This window comes from Aotus nancymaae, unplaced genomic scaffold (assembly GCF_030222135.1).
Source record: "Aotus nancymaae isolate 86718 unplaced genomic scaffold, 86718_ANA_hifiasm-v0.15.2.pri h1tg000006l, whole genome shotgun sequence".
Classification (NCBI taxonomy): domain Eukaryota; kingdom Metazoa; phylum Chordata; class Mammalia; order Primates; family Aotidae; genus Aotus; species Aotus nancymaae.
This window is the reverse complement of record NW_026988417.1, coordinates 32,968,617-32,984,628: the sequence shown is the minus strand read 5'-3', so window position 1 is coordinate 32,984,628 and position 16,012 is coordinate 32,968,617.

The window sequence follows — 16,012 nt, the reverse complement described above, 5'->3', positions numbered from 1 at the left end:
AATGTAGCAAATGACATTTACATTCAGGAGGATTGCTACTAATTTTTTAATGGTGGATCCTTCTAAAGGATTGGAAAATACTTTTTGACATCCAGTATCAAATATTATTTAACATGAATAGCATGATGTGTTATCCTTTGCATTTATGTTTAAGATTTTTCTTTTTTTTTTTTTCTAACTCCATTATTTGTTTGATTTTTTATCACCTTTGGCTCTCATTTCTATATTTTTCTGTGTCTGTTGTTCACTATTCAGTGGCTTAAATTTGGATTAGGTGACTTTTAAAGTTAAATTTCTTATCATGGTTCACTGTGCACAGAAATTATTTTGTCTCAATATTTCAGATTTAAAAATTTATATCTTCTTAGTCTATGTACAAATGTCCTGTCCTCAAAGTCAGTATCTCTATTTGAAGTTCAAATCTATTCAATTTTCATGTGCATGTTTGACAGCTTTTTCTATACATATACTTTAAACTTTCCAAAGTTCAATGAAAAAAATCAAAATAATTTTAATTTGTAATATTACCCACAGATTATGTAGCAAAAACAAAGTCTGAGTTTAAAACAATTTTGCAAAATAAATAGTTAAAATTATAGAAATTAAATGTTTTATAGCATTTCAAAACACATACCAACTTTTATAAAGTGTAGGTCTGAGTGGTACTTAGTTGTTTATAAAAAGCATCCCAAACTGAATATAAGCCCTTTTTGTTGTTATTCTGGGATGTTGTTTAATAGTCCAAGTAGGAGAATGAACTTCTATTTGTCTTTGCTATTTGCTATTTGATAAGAACTCAGGTTCTCTGACAAGAAACACAACAAATCCAGTTGTCACAGGACTCTACCCTACATTACTTATCTTCTTTTTGATTATTGATTATACCTAGCATGCTCTCAACTCAGGGCCTTTATATTTAGCTTATCTTTTTCCCCAGACATGCAAATTGCTCCACTCCTTACATCAGTCAGTTGTCTTGTCTAATGTCATCACTTTTCAGGTGCCTTCACTGAGTATGTTATTAAAAACATAATCACTGGTAAGTCTCTTTTTACTTGCTTTATTTTATTTCATAGTCATATAGAAAATGCAATGTATTTGTGTGTCATATATTTTACTGTAGTGAAATGTAAGCTCTCTGAGGTCAGAAACTCTGCTTGCTTCACCCCAGTACAAAGAGAGTGTCTGACAGGTGTTTTAATAAGTAAATTGTTCTGTTGGCATTATGCCTTTTGCAGTTGGAAGAATGCAAATTATTTCCAATTACTCCCTTTTGTCGTTTTTTGGTTAATATCTATGGTTTCTGATGCATAACTAATTGGCCTGTCTAAAAATTTATCCTGGCTAAATTTGCTGCCATTTCCTGCCCTTTCTAATTTTTCCCTTCAATGTAATAATTCCTACTGAGTTATATAAAGTTTACTACTCCAGCCACACAATCAAATAATTGCAGTTCATTATTCTGCCTACTCAATCTTAAATAAATGTATGTATTTATACATTTATAAACTCATACATACATACATTCCTGTAATATATACTGAATATATATACTGAATGATATAATAATATATACTATATGACAGACCTTGTGCACAAGTAAATTTTGAAAGTTGGATTTTTTTTTCCTTTTGCATTGTTGGGAGACTGGCTATGAATATTTAAAGACACTGCTCATGTCATATCATCTTTTAAGTAGTGGCAGTTAGAATAGGCTTCTTGGTTGTGCTGTGCATTACTAACAGGAGTGTTTTTTCATCTATCTATAATGTATACAGTAATACACAGTGGCTTTGCTGGTAAATGTATTTTGGTTTCTCTAATTTTATTTTCATACCATTTTTCTATAATTCTATAGCATCTTTATCTAGCTTTCATCATAAACTTTACCTCACAGTACAAAGTTATGTGTTTGGCCAGGTGCAGTGGCTCATGCCTGTAATTCTAGCACTTGGGGAGGCTGAGTTGGGTAGATCACTTGAGGTCAGGAGTTGGAGACCAGCCCTGGCTTACATCATGAAAACCCCATCTCTTTTAAAAATACAGAAAGTATCCAAGTGTGGTGGCACATGCTTGTAGTTCCAGCTACTCAAGAGGCTGAGGCATGAGAATTGCTTGAACCCAGGAGGGGGAGGTTGCAGTGAGCTAAGATTGCATCACTGCATTCCAGCCTGGGTAACAAAGAAAGACTCCATCTCAATTAAAAAAAAATTGTGTGTTCAGTTTTCCCTTTTCACCAATATGATATGAATATGGATTTGGTCTTTCTATATCTGATTCCCATTGTCTGACAAAATGCACAGGAAGTACTTTAAAAATACTTGTGAGGTGAATGAATGATGTGTATTGTCAAATTATCTTGAAAAAGAAATGTATTTATTTTGAACTTAAATGAAAAAATATTCCATGAAGCAGAATATTTGTCAATTTTTTTCCCATACCCAGATTAAATGTAAGCATAAGATAAAAGGAAACCTCTCTGTTGTACTTGAAGCATCATAGCAATTTAAACCACTTTCATTCTAACTCTCCCATTTTCTGAAAGTAGCTCTTCACATATTGTTATGAACCAAATGTTTGTGTCTCCCCAAAATTCATACACTGAAGCTGTAACCCCCAATGTGATGATATTAGGAGGCAGAGTTTGGGAAGGTAATTAGGTTTAGATGAGATCATGAAGTCAGAAACCCCTTGAAGGAATTAGAGGCCTCATAAGAAGAGGAGAGGACACTAGAGCTTGCTCTCTCAACTTTATGAGGATACACCAAGACTCCAGCCTTCTGTAAGCCAGGAAGAGGGTCCTCATCAGAACCTAATTATGCTGCCACCCTAATCTCACATTTTAAGCATACAGAATTGTGAGAAATAAGTGTGTGTTGTGTAAGTCATAGTCTATTGTATGTTTTAATGGCACCCAGAGCTAAGACGCATATCCACCGTGGCATTGATTTGTGTTTTCCTTTTCTTTTGTAGAGGTGTTCCAGGGGAACAATATATATCCCAGTAGTCTTGCATCTATATGTAGTCATGAGATTAGTTCTACCTATTACAAGATGAATGAAAGTGGTATGTGTGGCTTCTAGGCAAGACGTTTTAAGAATAGTATACTTTCTACACATTGTCTTTCTTCTTCTGTAATTTGGTTCTCCACTAGGCAGATGTGTTTGCATGCAAGTGGTTTATTTGGGAAAATTCTCAGGAATGATATTTGTGGGGAGTTGAAGATAGCAGGATAGATAGAAAGAGGAGCTGAACATTTTCCATGCAACCAATCCCACAGCAAGTTCTCCAGCAGAATGGCCTTTCAAAGATGGCGACAACTAGGGTAAAGGGATGGACTTTGTACTTCTTATTGACCAGTCATTAGTTATGTATATAGTCTCTGGAGATAAGAGTAACTTTGGGTAAGATAATTTTTTTTTCAATACTAATTTCTGGGAGGCACTTAGCTTTGGGTCCTCAAAACATGAGCATTCCAATTATCAGAACACTACAGCTTTTACTATCCATCATCCAACACTTGCAGAATGCACTGGGGATCTAATGAATACTAGAATTATGAGATAAAAGGAGTCTGGGTAATTGGATTACTTTGTGGAGAGAAGCTACCCAGTAACATCCACTTGACTATAATGTGTTTTAGTTAATGGAGTCTGCAGTATAACTGACATTCAGGTTTCAGATAAATTTTGTCTGATTTCTTCAGAGTAATCCATTTCTAATATTGTCTTTTTTAAACAAAATGCCTTTTAAGTTAAAGGAATGAAAACTACATAGAGCAACTATACAGATGGCATAATGTTTACCAATGTTGCCAGGAAACTCCTTTGAGAGACTGTATTTCAGAAGCATAATATCCAATGCCATTGATTTAAAATTATTCAATCCTCAGGGTTCTTAAACTACACAGCATTCTCTGCCATAACTGTTTTCATATGAGGTATGAAAATCTGGTGATTCCACATGTATTTGTTATTCGAGTAGTATTTTCATTTGCAGGAATAATTGTTTACTACTAAACACAAATTTTTAAAAGTTTAAAAGTTGTGATTTTGTTTAAATTGCTCTATCCCTCAAAGGGAGACAATATATATATAGGTATATATGAATGGTTGTTCTTGAGAAACATAATTCTAAATTCTTGTGATTTCGAATTGGAGCTCTAGAATAAAAATCTGTAACTAAAAGAATAATACATTCTTCAGGACCATTATTTACTACATGACATAAATCAAGAACCTGGAATAAATAATTATCTTCCTCCTATTGCCAGATATAATTCCAAATTCTGCATTCTAGGCCAAGTTTATCAAATGATTCAGGGCTGAGTTGTTATCAAGCACATTGAAATGTTTGGGGGATGAGGTGTACAATATTTATGCTATAATAACCACCAGAGAGATTTTTTCTGACATAAATTGTATGGCTTTATTTGCTTAGGTTTAGAAGCCAAAAATGTATCATTCCAATTGGAAATTAGAAAAAACTTAGAGACTTAATTTTCCAAACTCAATTAGCCACTACTATAATATAATTGGAGGAAACAATAAATACTGATTAATATGGGAATTAAGTACATGGCTTTTGAAATAAGAGTGGTTCTGGAATCATTAATAATTGTGTGTGACTGTGGATTTGTCACTGAAACTTAATTTTCTTATTAATAAAATGTGTTTAATTATACATATCTCCTGTTGAATTTTTAAGTATCAAATAACATGCATGAAATACTTCTAGGACAATGAATCATAGTAAGCTCTCAAAAGATAATCGGTATAGTTATTTTTATTAGAATACTTATTGAAGCACGTGTAAAGGCAAACCTTCCCTGGAGAGCTGTTTAAAAAGTAGCATGCCTTTCTTTGACTTCACTCATTTTAATTGTTTTACTATAGATTAGGACACTATCAAATATGAAGTAGTTAAAAGTTCAATCATCAGGTACCAGGAAATAACAATTGTAATCATTTAAAAAACTTATACCTGATTGCTCTGCCTAGAACTTCCAATACTATATTGAATAGGAGTGGTAAGAGAGAGCATCCTTGTCTTGTGCCAGATTTCAAAGGGAATGCCTTCAGTTTTTGCCCCTTCGGTATGATATTGGCTGTGGGTTTGTCATAAATAGCTTTTATTATTTGGTGATATGTTCTGTCGATACCTAGTTTATCGAGGGTTTCTAGCATAAAGGACTTTTGAATTTTGTCAAAGGCCTTCTCTGCCTCTATTGAGATAATCATTTGGTCTTTGCCTTGGTTCTCTTTATGTGATGGATTACTTTTATAGACTTGTGTATGTTGAACCAGCCTTGCATACCCAGGATGAACCCTACTTGGTTGTGATGGATAAGCTTTTTGATGTGCTGTTGCAATCGGTTTGCCAGTATTTTATTGAAGATTTTTGCATCAATGTTCATCATGGATATTGGCCTGAAGTTTTCTTTTTTAGATGAGTCTCTGCCAGGTGTTGGTATCAGGATGATGTTGATTTCATAAAATGAGTTAGGGAGGATTCCCTCTTTTTGTATTTTTTGGAATAGTTTCAGAAGGAATGGTACCAGCTCCTCTTTGTACGTCTGGTAGAATTCAGCTGTAAACCCATCTGGACCTGGACTTTTTTTGGTTGAGAAATGCAAATCAAAACCACATTGAGATACCATCTCACACCAATTAGAATAGTTTTCATTAAAAAAATCAGGAGACAACAGGTGCTCGAGAAGATGTGGAGAAATAGGAACACTCTTACACTGTTGGTGGCAGTGTAAATTAGTTAAACCATTGTGGAAGACAATGTGGTGATTCCTCAAGGACATAGAAATAGAATTTCCATTTGACCCAGCAATCTCATTACTGGGTATATAGCCAAAGGATTATAAATCATTTTATTATCAAGCCACATGCACACATATGTTCATTGCAGCACTGTTTACAATAGCAAAGACTTGGAAGCAACCCAAATGTCCATCAACGATAGATTGGATAAAGAAAATGTGACACATATACACTATGGAATACTATGCAGCCATAAAAAACAATGAGTTTGTGTCATTCGTCGGGACATGGATGAATCTGGAAAATCATTCTCAGCAAACTGACACAAGAACAGAAAACCAAACACCACACGTTCTCACTCATAGGTGGAGGTTGAACAATGAGAACATGTGGACACAGGGTGGGGAGCATCACACACTGCAGTCAGTTAGCGGGGGCTAGAGGAGGGACAGTGGGTAGTGGGAAGGGTGGGGAGGGAGGAGAAATACCAGATATAGGTGATGGGGGGATGAAGGCGGCAAACAACCTTGCTATGTATGTACCTGTGCAACAATCCTGCATGATCTACACATGTACCACAGAACCTAAAATACAAAAAAAAAAATTGTAAGTGATTAGAAATTGTTGCCTCATTTGCATAATTTCAACAATAACTTTTAAATTAAAATGCATGTTTCTAATATTGCAAGAGCCAAATGATTAAAACTATCTGAAAATCTGACCAATTTCCAGTGTTTATCATCAAAAGATAGACAGAAATATTTGTTTCCTTAAACACAAATAACATAAGACCTATGTATAAATGTAAAAATAGTTGTACATATTAAAGGTAGGGAATGCATAGATAATTTACTCATTAGTTCTGAAAAAATGTATTTACTATTTGGAAGAAAGATTACTTTCAAATTCTACTTAACTGTTAGGGTGTGAATATTTATATTCCCACAAAATTCACTGTTGCTATCTTAGCCTCTAAGGCGATGGTATATAGATAGGAAGTGGGGCCTTGAGGATTTATTAGTTCATGAGGTCAGAACCCTAATGAATGGGGTTAGTGTCCTTATGAAAAGGGCCTCAGGCAGTTCATATGCTTTTTCTGACATGTGAGACCATAGCTAGAAAGCCTTCACCAGACACTGAAATCTGTTGATGTGTTGATTTTAGCCTTCTCAGCCTCCAGAACTATGAGAAATAAATTTCTGTTGTTTATTAGCCACTCAGTTTATGGTATGTTGTTGTAGCAGCCCAACTGGACTAAGGCATTCCCTTCTTAAATAATTGAAATTTTTTCAGCTGCTTGAACACTTAATGTTCCTCCTTGATGCTAAATATTTGAATAAATGTTTTCCCTGTTAGAATGCTACTCGAAAATCCTATACCAGGTTAATTCCTACAGATCATTCAGATTTTATCTTGTGACTTCCATAAAAATGCCTTTTCTGACCCCTCTCGAAAGCTCAACTGTCTTTTATAACCAAGCAGAGAGCTTGATTCCTCTTGTTTGCAGCACCTTGGAATGTTGAAATTTTCTATATAATTTAGTGATTATCTGATTTCTCTATTTTTCATGTATAAATTAACAAAGAATGACACCATTTTCATTTTTGCAAACAATTTTTCCCTTGACCTCTATACAGTGCCTGGACTTTACTTATTAATAAATATTTCTAAATAGTTAGATAAATAAATAGGGACTTAAGAGTTAAATAAATCAACAAAAAATTAAAAGAAAATATTGACTATGGACAGATAAATACATAATCACATTGAAGATAATATACTTTAAATGTATTTGTTCAATAGAGGTATTTTTAAATAAAAAAATCTGTTACGAGTAAATTCAATTGATTTTTCGCACAATAAATTTATATTTCTTTTGTAACAAAAGGTGAATAAAAATCTAAATGGAAATGGCAACCTGAGAGAACATTTACAACAAACACTGCACAGGTTAATATAATTTATATATAAAGTCTCTCACTCCACTTGCCTACCATAAGAAAATACTATCAACTGGGTAGCTTATAAAGGATAGAAACCTGCTTATTCCATCTATGGAGGTTGAAAGTCCAAGATTAAAGAACCAGCAGATTTACTATTTGTTGAGAACCTGTATCCTGGTTCATAGATGACACCTAGTGAATGTGTTCTCACATGGTAGAAAGGACAAATCAATTATCTGGGGTCTCTTTCATAAGGCATTAACCCCATTCATGAGGGTTATGTTTTCATGACCTGATCAACTCCCAAAGTCCTCACCTGCTAATACCATCACCTTGGGAGTCAAGATTACAACATATAAATTTTGGGGGTACATGAACATTCAGACCATAGCACAAATAATACTGATCAACCTTTGAGAAAAACACAAACTAATAACATGAATATGCAATTCACTGAAGAAGAGAAATTGACATAGTTTCAATCTATGACCCCCAACATCATCTCATATTGAATTGTTGAATTGTAATCCTCAATATTGGAGGTGGGGAATGGGAGATGACTAAATCCTGGGAATGGATTTCTCATGAGTGATTTAGCACCATAGTTTTGGTACTGTCCTCACAATAATGAGTGAGTTCTTGTGAGATCTGATTATTTAAAAGTGTGACACCTCCAAAACCCCTTGCTCCTGCTTTCACCATATGATGTGCCTGCTCCTTCTTTGTCTTCTGCCATGAGTATAAGCTCCCAAAGGCCTCTGCAAAAACTGAGCAGATGCTAGCACCATGTTTGTACAGCCTGCAGAACTGTGAGCCAATTAAATATCTTTTCTTTATAAATTACCCACTGTCAAATATTTCTTTACAACAATGCAATAGTAGACTAAAACAGACATAAAAGACCAATTCATAGGTGAAAACAAAATATCTTTAAACATGTTCTTCTAAAAATGTCAGTTAAAAGAATTAATAAACAATATTGGTGATATTTAGGAAAATGATGTTATGATACAATGTTTGACGTTTATTATTGCTCATTTCTCATAAGCAAATTGTCTATTTAATAATAAAAATAGTAATAAGAATAAAAAAATTATAATAATATAATAATAATAGTAATAATAAAAACAATATAGCTCCAATTATGAGATATTTATTTAAGAGGAACACACTATATGTTTTAATAATAATCTAAAAGATGTGCATGTATTAAATATAATATTTTAATTTATTAAGCATAAAACAATTATTCTTAATAAATTATTAAAGATATATAAGATTTATTTAAAAGGAACTTGACCAGAGAAGTATTTCAAACTGCTAAAATTGAGTGATTTTTACCTTCTCTTTTCTTTATCTCTATCTGCATCATCTCTATCTCTCTCTCTCTCTCTCTCTCTGTCTCTATCTCTATCTCATCTCATATCTATCTCTACCATCTGTCTTTCTCTCTCTCTGTCATCTCTATCTCTATTTCTATCTCTGTCTCTATCTCTCTGTCTCTATCTCTATATGTATCTCTATCTCTAGCTCTATATTCCTCTATCTGTTTTTCTCACCAATCTGACAAGCTTTGAGCAATGCTTATTGGCTCTACTTCAAATTATGCCCTAAATAAATCTTGTCCAATGGGCAGCCTGTGGGGCACATGAAACCCAGGATGGCTTTGAATGCAGCCCAACAAAATTTAATAAACTTTCTTAAACATTTTGATATTTTGGTTTTTTTTTTTTTTTTTTAGGAAATCTGCTATAATTAGTGTTAGTGTATTTTATGTGTGGCCCAAGACAATTCTTTTAGTGTGGCCAAGAGAAGCCCAAAGATTGGACACCTTAAGCTCTTCTATTCTGTTCCTCCAGTATCACCTTAGTGCATGTCCCTCTCTTGTCTTGCAAGACTTCACATCTTGCAAAAACTTCCTAACTAGTTCCCCAAATCTATTTCTATGTGCTTTCCCTTTATTTTTCACATAGCAAGCAGAGTATCCTTTCTCCAACATAGGTGTCTTATTTCATTTTCATAGGTGGCCTCTCGTCCCAGTTAAAGTTCCATCTCCTAAACTGAACCTATATTCCTTGTCTGCCTAAACCCTTGTTCCCCTTACCTTGCTTCAGTCACTCTGGTCTAATGATCTTTTTTGCATAATGCCAAGTATTGTCCTATATCAGAGTCTTTGCATTTGATGTTTTTGCATTTGAGAAATACAATTCTCATTTGAGAAAGATAAGTTCACTCAGGCCTCTGTTCAAATGTAACCTCCTCAAAGATTCCTTCCCTGCCCATCCTATAACAGTAGCCATTCACCCTTGACAATAAACTTTTTGTCTACAGAGCCCTTACTTTTATTCATAGCATTTATTCCTTCTCAAAATATGTACACATTTATTTTCCATAGTAATATGTCAGTTCAAAATATAATGTGAGATAATTTATTTAGTTTCCAAGTCCAACGCCAGTAATTTCCTAGTATACAGTAAAAATTCAAATATTTATCATATGAATGAATATATGAATTAATAAGGGATTAGATACTTATATTTGGAAAAATTTCTGTAATGGAATTCAATGTAATCTTTATACAAATGTTCCTAGAAATGGCTAGGGAAGAAAATCACTTCATAAAATATTATTATCAGAATTACACTTAATTTATATCTTCAATTTTTGTACTGCTTTGATTTTTCCAATTATTGAGGAAACATGTTAGCTTTTAAAATAATATGTGTATGCTTTAGATTACTGTATTATTCTTAAATGTTTGTCTAAATATTTGCAACCAGAGTCTGGTTGAAATAGCAGACCACTTCACACTTGGCAGTTGGTCTGTTGCAAAGATATTTTCTAATTTCTCTTGAAGTAAAATAAAGCAAAAAATACTTTTTCTTCATGCAGCATGTCTAATTGATTTATTTTTATTATGTTATATTCTAATATTTCTTAGAAGTGTGCTGTATCTAATTCTAAATTTGGATGAGTATCTCTAGTTTAACACATGGTATTTTTTGTCTTAATTCTATTTGAGAGTGACAAAGTAGACTACAGTCAGAGTTATAGTAAACTGAAAATGATTCAATGCTACCTTAGAATAATACAGTTATATAATTGGGGTTCTGGCATTGACGTGATTTTTAAAAATTTATTTGCATTATGTGTCCATTCTAATTAAAAAAACCACAATTGCCCCTCTTTTTCTTTGTGTATATTATACAATTTAATAGACTTAGCTTAAAAAATCCACTCTTGGCCAGGCATGCTGGCTCACGCCTGTAATCCCAGCATTTTGGGAGGCCGAGGTGAGCGTATCACGAGGTCAAAAGATCGAGACCATCCTGGCCAACATGGCGAAACCTCGTCTCTACTAAAAATACAAAAATTAGCTGGATGTGTTGGTGCGCACCTGTAGTCCCAACTACTCGGGAGGCTGAGGCAGGAGAATTGCTTGAACCCAGGAGGCAGAGGTTGCAGTGAACTGAGATTGTGCCACTGCATTCCAGATGGGTGACAGAGCAAGACTGTGTCAAAAAAAAAAAAAAGAAAAAAAAAAAAGAAAAAAAATTCACTCTTTAAGTGAAATGGATAGTGGAGTAATATTAATGTACGTCACAGTTTCTCAACTTCAGATGAGTGACATAGTGATATTTTGGGCTAAACAGTGCTTTGTTGGAGATGGGATGTGGCTATCCAATACGTTGCTTAGCAGCATTCTTAGCCTCTCCCACAAGATGCCAGTAGCAGCTTCCCAACCCTATTCACCCATTGTGACAAGCAAACATATATCCAGACATTTCCAAATATCCCCTTGTGAGGAATCACTTTGAGTTGTAAATGACAGATATACGTAGAGGAAAAAACAACAACCAACAACAGTAAATCCAATCAAAGTTTCATTTTGGAAGAAGTAAAATAAGTGCTTATTTATAAATATCTTATGTGTAGTTTGCAGTCATGAAAATTGAAAATATTACCATTGAAGCACTTTACTGACTGACCTTCCAGTGCTTATGACTTATTCATTTATAATTCATATGCACATAGACACTCTCATTCCACTTAAATTGGCCTTCCATTCACAGAAAAGTGCACTTTGGTTCTATTATTCAGCTTTTATTCAATTAAAAGAGATATCTGAAATTTACTAGTCTCCCATAGAGTCAATATAGCCCATTAAATAGACATTTTATTTTCCATTTTCTCAAAATAAAGTGCTGATGAAATTCGAAGTTTAATTATGCAGTACACTGATATTTGAGCATTTTATCATCTTGCTACCTTGCTTTTTATTTAATTTAGTTTTACTGCAACACAGACCACAACCTGTACTTTAGCATGGAATGAGTTCCAGTTCCTCAGAGGCACTTATTTTTTTTTTTTCTTATTGTAAGCCTGTCACATTCATGTGTGCACCAAATGCTTATTTGGGATAGAGGATTTTGCTTCTTACATTTTGGGCTAAGCTGATAAGAATTGAATATATTTTTTTGCCTGCTAGCTTGCTTTCAAGGAAGATTAAGAACACAGAAAACATGTTTAATGTATTTTGGCTGAACTCAGGGATCGAGTCAACTGAATCTCAGATATATCCTGTGTTTAAAGATTGCCTCACTCCATAACAAGTATTGATACAGTCAGAGAAAGACCTCCCTCTGACCAGGTTATAAAATTTTGTAGTGAACAGAAGAGTATTAAGATGAGGAAAAAAATTATCAAATTGTATTACTAGAAGAGAATCCAAATAGTTATATAGAATTCCATTTCACTTTTCAAATTCCAATTTGAAGCACAGAGAGATTGAACAGCATACTTAATGACACACACACAGCTAATTCATTGTAAAGCAGGAATTTGAAACATTTTTTAAAATCATAGGTCACCAATTCCCACCAAACCAACAGGGAGGCTGGGGTAAGATTCATTGCCATATAGTTTTAATTTCAGTCTTTATAGGCATAGGCAAATACTTGGAAGGAAACTCCCCAGATAAATTTGCACAACCTTAAGCCATCAAGCTATTGACATGACTTAGTAAAATTACAGTAATACCACTAATCTGACACAGTGACAGGCCTAATAAATAAAGTATGAGGAATATATGCTTATGTTAGTTTTTAATTTACCTAAAAACTATCTTCTTCATAACACTAAGATAATTTTGAAAGTGCTTTTAAAAGGAGTTAGCCAGCTTGCTTTGGGCAGACAGTAAAGGAAGTGTCCCCAGAGAACATCTGACCTCCCCCACAAGTGCTTACACCAGATGTTTCATGCAGATAAGGGAACTTGCACAGGGGTTTTACCTAAACATGATGGCAGGGGAAGATTTCATTCCTTAACACTTGTGTGGTAAGTGAAATAAATCAGTATGGAGCAGTTCAGTCTAAGGACCCACATGCACACTGGAAGGACAGGGTGGAGCTGCCAGGAATTCCTGCCTTAAGCCCTGGTATACAACTGTGAAGGAGGCAACTGGCTTTCAGGACTCTTTTCTTTGTTGAGAGCTTCCTTTCACTTAGTAAATTCCTTTTTTTAAAAAAATATATATTTTATTGCATTTTAGGTTTTGGGGTACATGTGAAGAACATGCAAGATTGTTGTATAGGTACATACATGTCAATGTGGTTTGCTGCCTTCCTCCTCATCACCTATATCTGGCATTTCTCTCCATGTTATCCCTCTCCAACTCCCCACCCCCCACTGTCCCTCCCCTAGTTCCCCCCTACAGACTCCAGTGTGTGATGCTTCCCTCCTTGTGTCCATGTGTTCTCATTGTTCAACACCCGCCTATGAGTGAGAACATGTGGTGTTTGATTTTTCTGTTCTTGTGTCAGTTTGCTGAGAATGATGGTTTCCAGGTTCATCCACGTCCCTACAAAGGACAAATTGTATTACTAGAATTGTATTATTACTAAATCGTATTATGGCTGCATAGCATTCCATGCCCTGTCCAGTCTATCATCAGTGGGCGTTTGGGTTGGTTCCAAGTCTTTGCTATTGTAAACAGTGCCGCAATGAACATTCATGTGCATGTGTCCTTATAATAGAACCATTTATAATCCTTTGGATATATATACAGTAATGGGATTGTTGGGTCAAATGGAATTTCTATTTCTAGGTCCTTGAGGAATTGCCACACTGTCTTCCACAATGGTTGAACTAATTTACACTCCCACCAACAGTGTAAAAGTGTTCCTATTTCTCCACATCCTCTTGTCTCCAGCATCCGTTGTCTCCAGATTTTTTAATGACAGCCATTCTAACTGGTGTGAGATGGTATCTCAATATAGTTTTAATTTGCATTTCTCTAATGACCAGTGATGATGAGCATTTTTTCATGTTTGTTGGCCTCATATATGTCTTCTTTTGTAAAGTATCTGTTCATATTCTTCGCCCACTTTTGAATGGGTTTGCTTCTTTTTTTCATACTCGACTCACTCTTTGATGTCAGCATGCCTATTTCTTCCTGATCATAAGACAAGAAGGCAGACTTAGCTGGGCTAAGACGTAAACTTTTAAACTCTTTCAAACTAATTAAATTGTTATTTAAATTACATATATAAATGCATATATAGATATGTACATATACACCTATATAGACAGTACAAATCTCTATATATGTGTTTAAATATATTATATTATGAATATAGCAATACATGAATTCCCCTATGGCTGAATTAAATTATGTTATATTATTTATGCCAGTTGTATAATATTTTGTATAAATATATCTAAAAGTAATTTCTTTTCAACTAAAACTCTATAGTTATTACATTCATGTTTTATTCTAACAAATTTAATTTGGAGATTTTATTACCTTCCTTTAGAGTTGTAAGAAATTGTAAAACTTTTAGAATACCTAGATGTTCTCTGTTTCCTTTGAGCTTCTAATTGCTTTTAGGTTTATCACTAAAATCGAAAGATTGGATTGGATTTGGAATAAAACTGAAAATCCTCATTTTCACCTATGTTAATAATTTGCTGTCTAATTTTCAAAGCTCATAGCTCAATATTTTCCACTTCACTCAGGATCTTCTTGCAGTGACTGTCTTTCTGTTCTACTGCACCAAGCCTTTTTCTCCTTCTTTATATGCACGTGCTCCTCTATCTCATTATCGTCTTTAGGGTCTTAATGTAAATATCACCTACTGGGAGAGCATTTCCTATATCAACAGAAAATAATTAGTGAGAAAATGGGAAGTTTATTTTGGTTGGTGAGCTACAAATTTCAAGATTACTCTTTGAATGTTTTTTTTTTCTTGAACTGAATGTCAATGACTTTGATGTTTTTCATCCAAATAATTCTCAACAATTCTGGGCAATAAATTATAATACATAAGAGTATTTGATGTGATACCAAAAACTGAACCAATTGAAACCGTACAGTTACTTAAATGAAAGCTGTAACTTCTTCAAATCATTATTACATAAATGCACTTTGCTTTTAAGTAATTCAGATAAAATCATTATTAATTCTTTAATGAAATGCTATCAAATATAGAGAATAAACAATTATTCTGAGATAAATGCCATGTGAATTAATGACAAGTGCTCAAAAATACTATTTTCCTTCTTGATATCAGAAGTTATGAGCTACATAAATATTTATTGTGTGAGTAGAAAGCTTTCTATATGTATAGATGACTTTTATGACTCAGTTCCATTTATTATTTTTCTATTCAAGTAACACGTTTATGTTTACTTGATGTATTTTAAATATTTAATTAGATAATAAGACCCAAATTATTACTAGGTTCATAAAAATGCTAAAATATTAAACAGTTTTTTTTACTTTTAATAATGATTCTGATAACACATAAAATTAATTTTAGCCAAATATCTCTCTGAATTAATGTATTAACTTACATCTATTGCTTTAAACTAATAAGAATACTAATATTAATTTGTTAACTGTGCAAAATACATAAACAGAAGTACTTAGAGAGCTGCCTATTGATGTAACTTGAGTACCATGATAGTATTCCCTTAATATTTTCTCCACAGCCAGGAACTTCACCTGATATTTTGACCATTGAAAAGTATTTTAAGATTAAGATTCTACTTTTTGGCCATTGAAAAATATTTTGAGATTAAGATTGTGCTTTCAAATCATTCTATATGAAATGCATGTAAGTGACCCCCAAAAATGTTTTATATTTAAAATTAACCAATATCTTGAGAATATGCTATATGACAGCTATTATGATTGTTGCTTTCAAATAAATTATAACATTGATAGTATCATACATGATAAAATCCATTATGAGTTAAGTATTATTATTTCCATTTATAGAGATTATAAGATTATAC